General features: G+C 35.8%; 1 pseudogene; it reads left to right on the top strand.

The window, feature by feature from the left end:
* The first annotated feature begins 3,667 nt into the window (after nucleotides 1-3,667).
* LOC116105706 lies at nucleotides 3,668-7,098 on the top strand (annotated as a pseudogene).
* The last annotated feature ends 3,660 nt before the right edge of the window (nucleotides 7,099-10,758 follow it).

A 10,758-nucleotide genomic window follows, 5' to 3' on the forward strand; every position in this document is an offset into this window, starting at 1 on the left:
GATTAGTTTCCAGTTGTATATATGGATAAGGGGTTAGTCATCTGTCCATGGTCTGCTTTTATGTGGTTTGTGCACTTATCGTAAACTGACTAATATGTTAGTTTATTAATGCAGTTTCCAAAATATGAAGAAGTTGCTAATGTTCACAATTTATTGCAATACAAACCATAGTGTGGTGAGGTTGATACTTAAACGATAGAGGGAAGTTGGTATTATGGGTCACAAGACAAGGTGACCTATAACACCTAGTATGGCATGGCTTGAACTCCTCTGATAATCTGAGCCACAAGCATAGGAGTTCAATCTTTCTCTCTTTAACCTTGGGTCTTCAATTGATGCAGAAGGGAGAATGAACTAGTGTTTGACTTTAAGGAGTAGATGGTGGTGAGTAACTGTAGTTTCAGGGTGTGAAATTTTCACCTAGATTCATTGAGCTGCAGTAGTACAATACTGACAATGGTGAGCCTAGTTGAACAACTTGGTGTTTTGGCCGAGTGGTTTTATCTTTTCTCCCAAGTTGGCGAAATTATATCTAACGATCAATCCATTGCCTGATTATGCTGATAATTCAAAATTAGTCTAAACTTTTTCAAGTAAGTTTAAAATTGGAAAACAATGAGAGACGTTGATTCTGTAATTATTGGCAGAATATTTGATTCAATTTCAGTATAATAAATTATCATACACTGGGTTATTGCCAGTAATGAAATATGCAGTAATGTCTAGCTGGCAATGGGATATGAAATCGAAAACATGTTTTTATTGTGGTAATTTTTCAAGCGAATGGGTGGAGACTTTTGTCCATTGCATTGTTGTCTGTAAGTCATCACATTCACAGCTCATCTGTTTCTGATGGGAGTGATTTTGTGGTGATATTTTCCCTAACTAACGACACATGAAGCAAAAGAATGATTATTGAAACTTGTTGAGGAATGGGTAGCAAAATCAATAAATGAGCGTCCCCACCTAGCACCGCTCCAGAAAGCAATGGTTGTTTACGTTGAAAGTAAGTGAACGAATAATTATATATATACTCATCTAGCTTTCTTCACGCAATAAGTGAAACTTGATATGCCATTGCTTATGTCTTGTATTTTCATCATCGAAGACAAAAGGGCTACCTAAAATTCTTTGTTGGGACTCGCTTACTTCTTTCTTTTATCTAGGGAATTATGCTAACAAATTATAGCGCAAACACCCATGACTATCTCTTCTCTACACATGTTACAATTACGTCATTATCTATTCAATGGAATAAAAAAATATTCCACGAATATGCCAAAGGGAAAAGAACAATTCCCTTGGATGCTCCAAACTTGTTTATTTTCTCTTTGATCTAAAAAGTTACTCTTGAACGAGTACAAAAACTTTCGGAAAGTGACATTTTAATTGTAAAATATTCATTAAACGATAAAAGGGTTGAAAACTTCTTTCAAGTGGTTGACATGTTCAATTTCTGAGTTCCTTAACTATCAACTAAACGAGCTTGTGATTAATATTTGCTATATATATATATATATACTCTTAGAGGTCACATACTTTTTTAAGTTTGATAATTATGTTTGATCCAATAATATTATTCACTCAATAACAACCGTTAGATTTATCAGGATTAATTGCTATTTTGCCTTGGTAACATCACCAGGGTCGTAGCATGGTGTTGCCTAAAATTGTAGCTAGTAAAGGATCTTTTATGTTGCTCCAACCCAGGAGAATAATACCCTTGGATCAATAATTTAATGGCTCGCCATGTTTGCTTGAATTATGATTCAGTAATGTTAATAGAATATGTGATAACATGTAGTCTGGATGAATACCCATAAGGGAAGGGAGTCCAGGGTTAAATAAACTACCCTCATGTTTAATGGATGTAAGATCCGCTGATGCCTATGGTGATCCATATTTTCTTAACTAGATCTCAAGTGTGGCAGCTTGTAGCTCTCCAAGGTCCCACTTACGGGTGACTTACTATTCTCCTCAGGTCACTCCGTCCGGCTCTAATACATATCGTACAAACTACTCACTACCAACTAATCCCGGTATTTAGTGGATATGAGAATCCCAAAATTGTACAGGATGAACTAGAGAGAAAATGAGTAACCATGACCATAAGCAGAGGTAAAATATTTGATGGTAGAAGTTAGCAATGATGGTTCCCTTTACTTTCCCGCTTTGGCTGTAAAAGTCAAAACATTTAAAGGTAAAGTCAACTGGCATAAAAGTATCAAAAATCAAAATTGACATTTTCACCCCAACCCCATGACTTTGTGCGGATCCAGTGGACTACAGCCTCACATGTCATGTCACTCTAATCTGAACCCATTCTGATAAAAGCCAATCTTTAACCATTTCGGTATATATTTTTAATAACTGGGACTGTTCACATCTTTGTAATTTGAATTGATTTCTATATAAAGTAATAGAGAGAATTTGAATAGTTTTAAGGTAAATGTTGGGTATTTAGCAGTAAAAATGAAATGATTGCTGGGTTAGTAGAGATAAAATAATAGTTAAAACTAATTATAGTATGTTAATGATGGGTTATTATATTTATAGGTTGTATCCCATTACTTTTAACTAATTAAAATATGTGAAATTGTTGTGTATTATTTGAGATAACAAATACAATTTAAATTGGTTGATTTTTTATGATTGCTCTCTCTCATGCAATCTGATTGGAATTGAAATAGTCCACCTCTTTACTGGATTTGTTTGCAATGATGACGTCGTCGTTTTTAGACCACCTAATTAAATTTAGTTATTACCCACAAAAAAACACATCTAAAGAAATGGCAGTTGGGATGAGATTTGAGATGACAAGATCCCACCGTTAGAATGAGGGGAGTGGTCCCGTGACCAATCAAGTGTAGACCTCACTCTGTGGAACATCAGCGGTAAAAGCGGGTGACCTCAACTTAAACTATAGGATAATTCTCTTTGTTTTAGAAATAGTGTATTTATTTAATAAATAAAATGGAATAATAAATGCATGATCAATAACAGTACGCTGAGTTCAATAAGTCGTTTTCCTTTCTGAAGCTCGGCTCAGCTCAGGCTCGGGCTTTGTCTTGTCTTTCGCAGTATCTTTTGTCATCACTTAGCTCACGAGATCTTTTTGAGTTCTGCATTATTCTTTCAAAATATGTTCTTGATCTCTTATTTCGAAAAACAAGATATATTTCTGTTTAATTAATAAATAAAAAAAAGTTGAAGAGTAGAGACTTTATTTGGTCGGTGATTTGTCAAATCATTTTGTATTCACTGAGAAATAAATGAATATCGTCTTCAGGCCTGAAGCAAGGAATCTGGTAATTAATGAACACAAATTATTAGGAAAATGAATTAGTTGATGGACAAATTAATCTATATAAGATACACTGATTTCTATACAGTATATGTGCTTACTTTATTTTCTGCAGTTGGGTGATAAAACCACTTCTCTTCATCATGTAACTTTGCTATCTATTATATTATATTGTAGAATAAATTATCTAAAAATCAACAAAAGTCATGATGAATCTTCTGTAACTTTGTATAGATGCCTTTTAAGTCACACTCCACAGTCTCACAGGCTCACTTCACTGGTATATAGAAAAGATTGAAAAGAACAGACCTCAAGCCTCTCTCAGTCTCCTCCAATGGCTAAACTCTGCCCATTTTCATTTCTTTTGCCTCTGTTGTGCTTTACATTCTACTACTATCTCGTTTCAACGATGAAGCTGATATTCTTCTCTCCTTCAAGCCTCCATTGTTGATTCCAAGAACTCTCTCTCAAGCTGGTCTAATACCTCAAGTATTCACCACTGTAACTGGACTGGTGTCACTTGCATTTCTGCTTCTTCACTCACGTAACCTCTATCAACCTTCAAAGTTTGAATCTTTCTGGTGAAATCTCATCTTCAGTGTGTAAACTTTCTGGTCTTACTATTTGAACCTTGCTGACAATCTCTTTAACCAACCTATACCACTTCACCTGTCTCAGTGTACTTCTTTGGAGAATTTGAATCTAAGTAACAATCTCATTTGGGGTACCATCCCAGATCAGATTTTCCAGTTTGGTTCTATGAAATTTCTCGATTTAAGCAGAAACCATATTGAAGGAAAGATCCCGACAGCATTGGCTCATTAGTGAATCTGCAAATTTTCAACTTGGGAAGCAACTTACTTTCAGGTAGTGTTCCTTCTGTTTTTGGAAATTTTAGTGAGCTTGTTGTTCTTGATTTGTCCCAAATGTATATGGTGAGTGAGATACCTACTGATATTGCAAGCTTGAGAAGCTGAGCAGCTTTTTTGCAAGGCTCTGGTTTCATGGTCAAATTCCTGATTCTTTTGTGGGGTTGCAAAGTTTGTCCCTTTTGGACCTTCACCAGAACAATCTAACTGGTGAGGTTCCTCAGACACTTGGTTCTTCTCTCAAGAAATTAGTGTCTTTTGATGTTTCACTGAATAAGCTTTCAGGTTCATTCCCAGATGGTATTTGCAATGCAAAAGGCCTTACAAACCTTAGTCTCCATAAAAATTTCTTCAATGGTTCTATTCCACCTCTATAGTAACTGCTTGAATCTTGAGAGGTTTCAGGTAAGACATGGCTTTTCCGGTGATTTTCCTGATAAATTATGGTCATCCCCAAATTAAGCTCATTAGGCTGAAAACAATAGATTTTCTGGAGACTACCAGATTCATATCAATGGCGGCTCAGTTGGAGCAAGTTCAGATAGATACAACAGCTTCACTAGTAAAATTCCACAGGGTTCTTGGTTTGGTAAAGAGCTTATATAGGTTCTCTGCTTCTGTAATGGTTTCTTGGTGCACTTCCTCCCAATTTTTGTGATTCACCGTTTTGAGTATCTAAATCTCTCCCAAAATCACTTTCGGGTCACATTCCAGAGCTAAAAAGTGTAGGAAGCTGGTCTCATTGTCACTGGCAGACAATAGTCTTACTGGAGAAATCCCCCCATCCCTAGCTGAATTGCCGGTGTTAACTTACCTTGATCTATCGGATATAATCTAACCGGTCCAATCCCGAGGGCTTCAAAACTTGAAGCTTGCCCTCTTCAATGTTTCCTTCACCAATTATCCGGTGAGTTCCTATTCCCTCATCTCAGGTCTCCCTGCCTCGTTTCTGCAAGGGAATCCAGGGCTTGTGGCCCGGGTTGCCAAATTCTTGTCATGATGACCACCAAAACACCATAGTGCTGGCCTTACTACATTGAATGTGCCATGATTTCTATAGCATTTGCTCTTGGAACGTTAATGGTTGCAGCTGGCTTTTTTGTGTTTCGTCGATATTCCAAGCAGAAATCTCAGGCAGGTGTTGGCGTTCGGTGTTCTTTTATCCGCTTAGAGTCACTGAACATGATTTGGTTTCTGGAATGGATGAGAAAGTGCTGTAGGAAATGGTGGCCTTTTGGTAGAGTTTACATTTTAAGCCTACCAAGTGGTGAACTAATTGCTGTTAAGAAGCTGGTAAATTTGGGTCCAATCTTCAAAAACCTTGAAGACTGAGGTCAAACATTAGCCAATCAGGCATAAGACATCATTAAAATTCGGGGTTTTTCCATTCAGATGAGTCAATCTTTCTGAATATGAATTTCTACAAAAGGGAGCTTAGGGGTATTAATTTGCAGACAGGATTTTCAGTTGCCATGGTGTTAGATTGAGGATTGCCATTGGGATTGCTCAGGATTGGCATACTTCACAAGGTTATGTTCCACTTTACTTCACAGAAATACAGTCAAAGAACATTCTCCGGATGCAGATTTTGAACCAAGCTCTCAGATTTTGCTCTGGACCGAATTGGGGAGAAACTGCATTTCTATCAACCATGGCTTCAGAATCTGCACAATCCTGTTACAACCCACCGGTATATGATCTGATTGAACTCATGAAATCATTACATATTTTTTTCTAGCTGCGTGCCTGCATAGTTGTGTACTACTTACAACATGTCCACTCAGGTTTTCTCAATTACTGCAAATTTTCTGTATTTTATATGTTTGTATGTAGAGGAGTGGAGTTCTATACCTTTGACAAACTTCTCAAGAAGAATTTGACTTAAATTGAGTTTTCTTTTTTACTTCTAATTTGAAATCCGTTTGCTGTTTTGAATTCTGGACTCACTGGTGTTACAGATGACTTAAATGGGTTCTTGTTGCATAGGCTATGCTTCCTAGTTTCTTCTTGGAGATTCTTTCAGTAGCCAAACTAGTTTCACATGTTAATGTTATTGATTGCTGTTCGAAGTTGGAACTTTAATCGAAGTCATCAATAATTTTTACTGCAAACTTACATAATTTTATTACTTCCAAGTGCCTTTAAACTCAGCCACTCTCACAATGCCATCACTTGTCATGATTTTGGTAAATGAGACATGGCTACATCCTGAACCATATACAGTCGCGATAATGTTCTGTGATTTATTTCTTGAAATACTTACAAGCTTTTCTGTTTGATTGCAGAATATGGATACAGTAAGAGCTACTGAACAGATGATGTTTACAGCTTTGTGTTGTGCTATTAGAGCTCATAACTGGTCGACAAGCTGAGAAAGCAGAACCAAAGAGTCTCTTGATATTGTGAAGTGGGTTCGAAGGAAAATCAACATTACGAAGGGGGTATTTCAAGTTCTAGACCCGAGAATACCGAATCTTTCCAACAAGAATGCTAGGAGCTTTAGAAATTGCTCTGCGTTGCACTTCTGTGATGCCAGAAAAACGACCATCGATGTTTGAAGTTGTGAAGGCACTTCAGTCCCTCAGCTCAAGGACTGGCTTTTCAAATATGGAGCTCTCTACTTTGGAGGAGCACTCACTTCCTCTGAAAAATGAACCAAAGATTACCCAGTTTTTGTTTTGTTCTGTATGTAAATCTACATCTCTTGTTTTGACCACTTCAGATTGGAAGAAAAATTACTTGGCCATGGACTTCAGTGTTATTTACCAGAATTGTTGGGATTTTGATCAAAGTATGCAAGAAAATATAATTTATTACTATTCATTTCTGTGTCATCTCAATCAATATTCTATCAAATACTTTCTTAAGGGTATATTAAATATTCCAATGAATATTCAAACTCCTGGGCTGCTTAAAGCATCATGAGTACATGAACCTTATTTGAGCGTTGCCTTAATGGTATCCAAAGCTAACGCTGTTACTTGCAAATATATTAAAGATAGAAATGGTAAACTAATTTAAGCATCAATAACAAATCATCTTCTCCTAAAAAGTTGTGAATCTCAGGTTCAAGTTCAAAGAGCTGCTTCAAGTTAAGAGCGATGTAACTTAGTGCTTCTTCCACTCATAACAGTTCAGAAAAACTGAGAGTAGGATGGCAGCACTCATTAGGATCATGCATAATTCATATCTCCCAACACTCCACAGTCACTTCCATGATCATTGTTGTGTGATCTTGCTAATGCTGATTTTACTTTTTCACATTGGATGCTGGTAAGATTGTAATTTTGTCTCACTTCTAGCAAGCAACCCAAGGGTGCAAGATTTTGAAATGCAAATCTCCTTCCTCCTTCCTCCAATTTTTATATATTTCCTAGGTAGACTGAGTTCATTAGTATTTTCGCCTCAAGTTGTTGTTTGAACAAACTTGAATAAACTAAGCTGTATTCCAAGGTTAAGCTGAAAATCTATAGTTCAAGCACGGTACCAATTGCTACGGAAAAATGTGATACACTAAATTATATAATCACGTATAATTTGCTTCAATTAGACTTAATCTGATTTAAACAACTTGCGTACCGTTCCTGGATCAGTATCAGCACTTGCAAAATTGGCTCCATGAAGGAATCGATGTTTTCCAGGTTGTATATATTTCCAAGTGGAATGGTAGACCTGACTCGTTCATATTGTAATACATCACAACCTTAATTTTATTGGACCTAAAGAAAAATGCCACAAAATGCATCACCTGGCTGTACATATATTATATGCATGAGTGCACTATTCAGCCACTCGCTGCCAAGAATTTAATCTAAGAGGAATCAATGACCATAATGTTTCCAAAATGAGTACAAAACCAAAAACTGAAACAGAGTATTGGACATTGTTCAGTTTAACTGCAATAATTTGAAATAATAACATTACAAATGCACCATTATAGAATTCAAGTGTTGTATATTTCTCTTCTTCGGGGCTTTTCACCCAAAATAAAAAAAAAAAAAAAAAAAAAAAATCGAATTCATTGTAATACAGTAAGCAATCAACAACTTTGAACGAATCATCAACTTGATCACTTTATCGTAAAACCATTGAATAGAGAGCTTATAATGAAGTGTTTCTTAGTATGTGCCTTCCATTTTACTTTCTCAATGGACCAGATGCTACAGTATCTAACGGGTGAACATGAAATTCCCAGAACATTATAGCTTCTTTGCCTGTCCAGTGAACCCTCAAATGTCAAATAATATATCAAGACCTTTTTGGACAGTAGCAAATAATTTACTGGTGTTTCCTTTTTTTTTTTTTTTTTTTTTTTTTTTTTAAATACTCTATCTGATCCAAATCCAACCAATTTGCAACAACAAACAACAAAAAAAAAAAGAAAAAAAAAATGCCCTAAACTCAGCTCAATTCGGCCACAAATGGAACAAATGCACACTTACTTGCAATTTTAGGTTAAGGCAAGAATGAACTTCAAGCATAAAAGAATTCTCCACCAACTTGAATCGATTCACCACCAAATCTCCTTGCCAAGACTTGGATAAAAAAATCTCATAGAACACAAAGTTCTCTCAAGTGTTAAACCAAGTTTTGATATTTCATGAACTAACTTTTACAAGGAGAATAGTTGCCTTTATATAGACAATTACAAGGTAAAAGTGTAATCAACAATTACAATACAAGAAAATGAAAATACATAATATTACACAAATTACAAGCCTTCCATTCAAAATTAAGGCCATACCCATTTAATGCAAAAAAGGGACATGATTCCCTAATTCTAGGGTTCATGTCTTTAACCACTCCATTGTTGAAAAAACTCACTTTATTAGCCCAAAACTTGATCAATGATCCTAATCAAGTCTACTAATAAGGGTGTAAGAGATTAGGCCTTGAAGATCTTGCAATTGGATCCAATAAGGGTTCAAGTGGACTTTCCCCCTTGGAATGAGAATTCGGCCGAATGGGCTCACTTCAACACTTGGGCTTCTCTCTTGGTGGACTTGAGCTTCCTTTGTTGGGCTTGGACTTGGGATGGTTTGGGCCGAAGTGCTTGGGCTCTCTCTCCCCTTGGAACTTGCTTGGACCGAATCTCCTCTAATGCTTTACACACTCCACAATCCAAGTGTTTTAGGACTTGGAATGAAACTCTTTGATTCAACCCAATTAGCAAGTGTTTTAGGACTTGTAATTCCTTGTCCACTCATGTTTACAAGTGTTTTAGGACTTGTAAACGTATCACTATCCCTATCATTAAAAAAATGCATGTTTATTTTCCTATTCTCAAAATCATATCTTATAATATTCAACTATTTAAACCCCCATGAGTTTGTTAATTTAACTAAACACCTCAAACAAAAAAGTTTTATAAATTGATAAAAACACTCCCACCCACTCACATTTGTCAGTTTCCGACAACCACCGTCGGAAGGTAGCTAAAATCTGACGTAATGGAGCACTACTGGCTAGATCTAGCCAATAGTGCACCAATCTGGTCTTTTTTGGCCAAATCCATAGCCAAAGATCTGGTCGTCAATGACGGTTAATATGTGACCGTCGTTGATCGTCAACAACAACCATATCTTTGGCTGTCATTGACAACCAGATGTGGTCAACTGACCGTTAATGGACAGATCTAATCATAGATTTGACATTTTCTAGTTAAATCTGTGATAAATCTGATCAAAAAAAGTCATAGTGGTGCACAACCGATCGAATCTGACCAATTATGCTCAATGACACCAAATTTTGGCCAGATTCTGAAGATGGTAGTCAGAATCTAGTAATTATGGGTGAATGAGAGTATTTTTATCAATTTATAAATTTTTATTAATGGGTAAATTAGGTTTATTAATTTAGCTAAACAAGCACATCCAATTTGAAATTACCAGTGCCCACCGGAAAACTATAGAAGTGTTAAATTCTAAGCGCTCACAACTTTTTTTTCTTTTTTTTCTGTTACTCTTCCCACAACAACCACGGTCATCCACTTCATTAAACCCCACGCGCTCACAGCGGTACATCAATCAAATTCACGCGCTCCACCCTAGACTGTAGACACATGGCCGGAAGGCCCCATGAAACGGAAATATTTTTCTGTCTGCTCACGTGCGCTACAAGCGCACCCAAATCAGTTTTGTTTTGATTCTGTTTTACGTGCAGCCGCATGAGCACTTTTAAACATAATTATTATTATGCGATTTGGTTTTATTCTCTGCACTCTTTTTCTCAATTTTCATTTTTATTCATTAATTCATATTTATCGTTTTGTAGGAGGCAGCAAAATCATGTTATTTAAACGACGCCGCAAAATGATGCATTTGGGCAGACAAGCACTTTATCTATATCATAATATTATATTTATATCATTCTTTTACATTATTTTTATTATATTATATACTATTTTTATTATATTATAATATAATATATATCATAATTACATAAATTTTATTATAATTAAAAATTTATATAACTGTAACATATATCATATTATAATATAATAAATATAATATAAAAGAGTGAGAAATATAATATTACAATATCTACTGACACAAAACAATCAAATCACATTTATCTACCGGACTA

Source organism: Pistacia vera, unplaced genomic scaffold, assembly GCF_008641045.1.
Source record: "Pistacia vera cultivar Batoury unplaced genomic scaffold, PisVer_v2 Contig503, whole genome shotgun sequence".
NCBI lineage: Eukaryota > Viridiplantae > Streptophyta > Magnoliopsida > Sapindales > Anacardiaceae > Pistacia > Pistacia vera.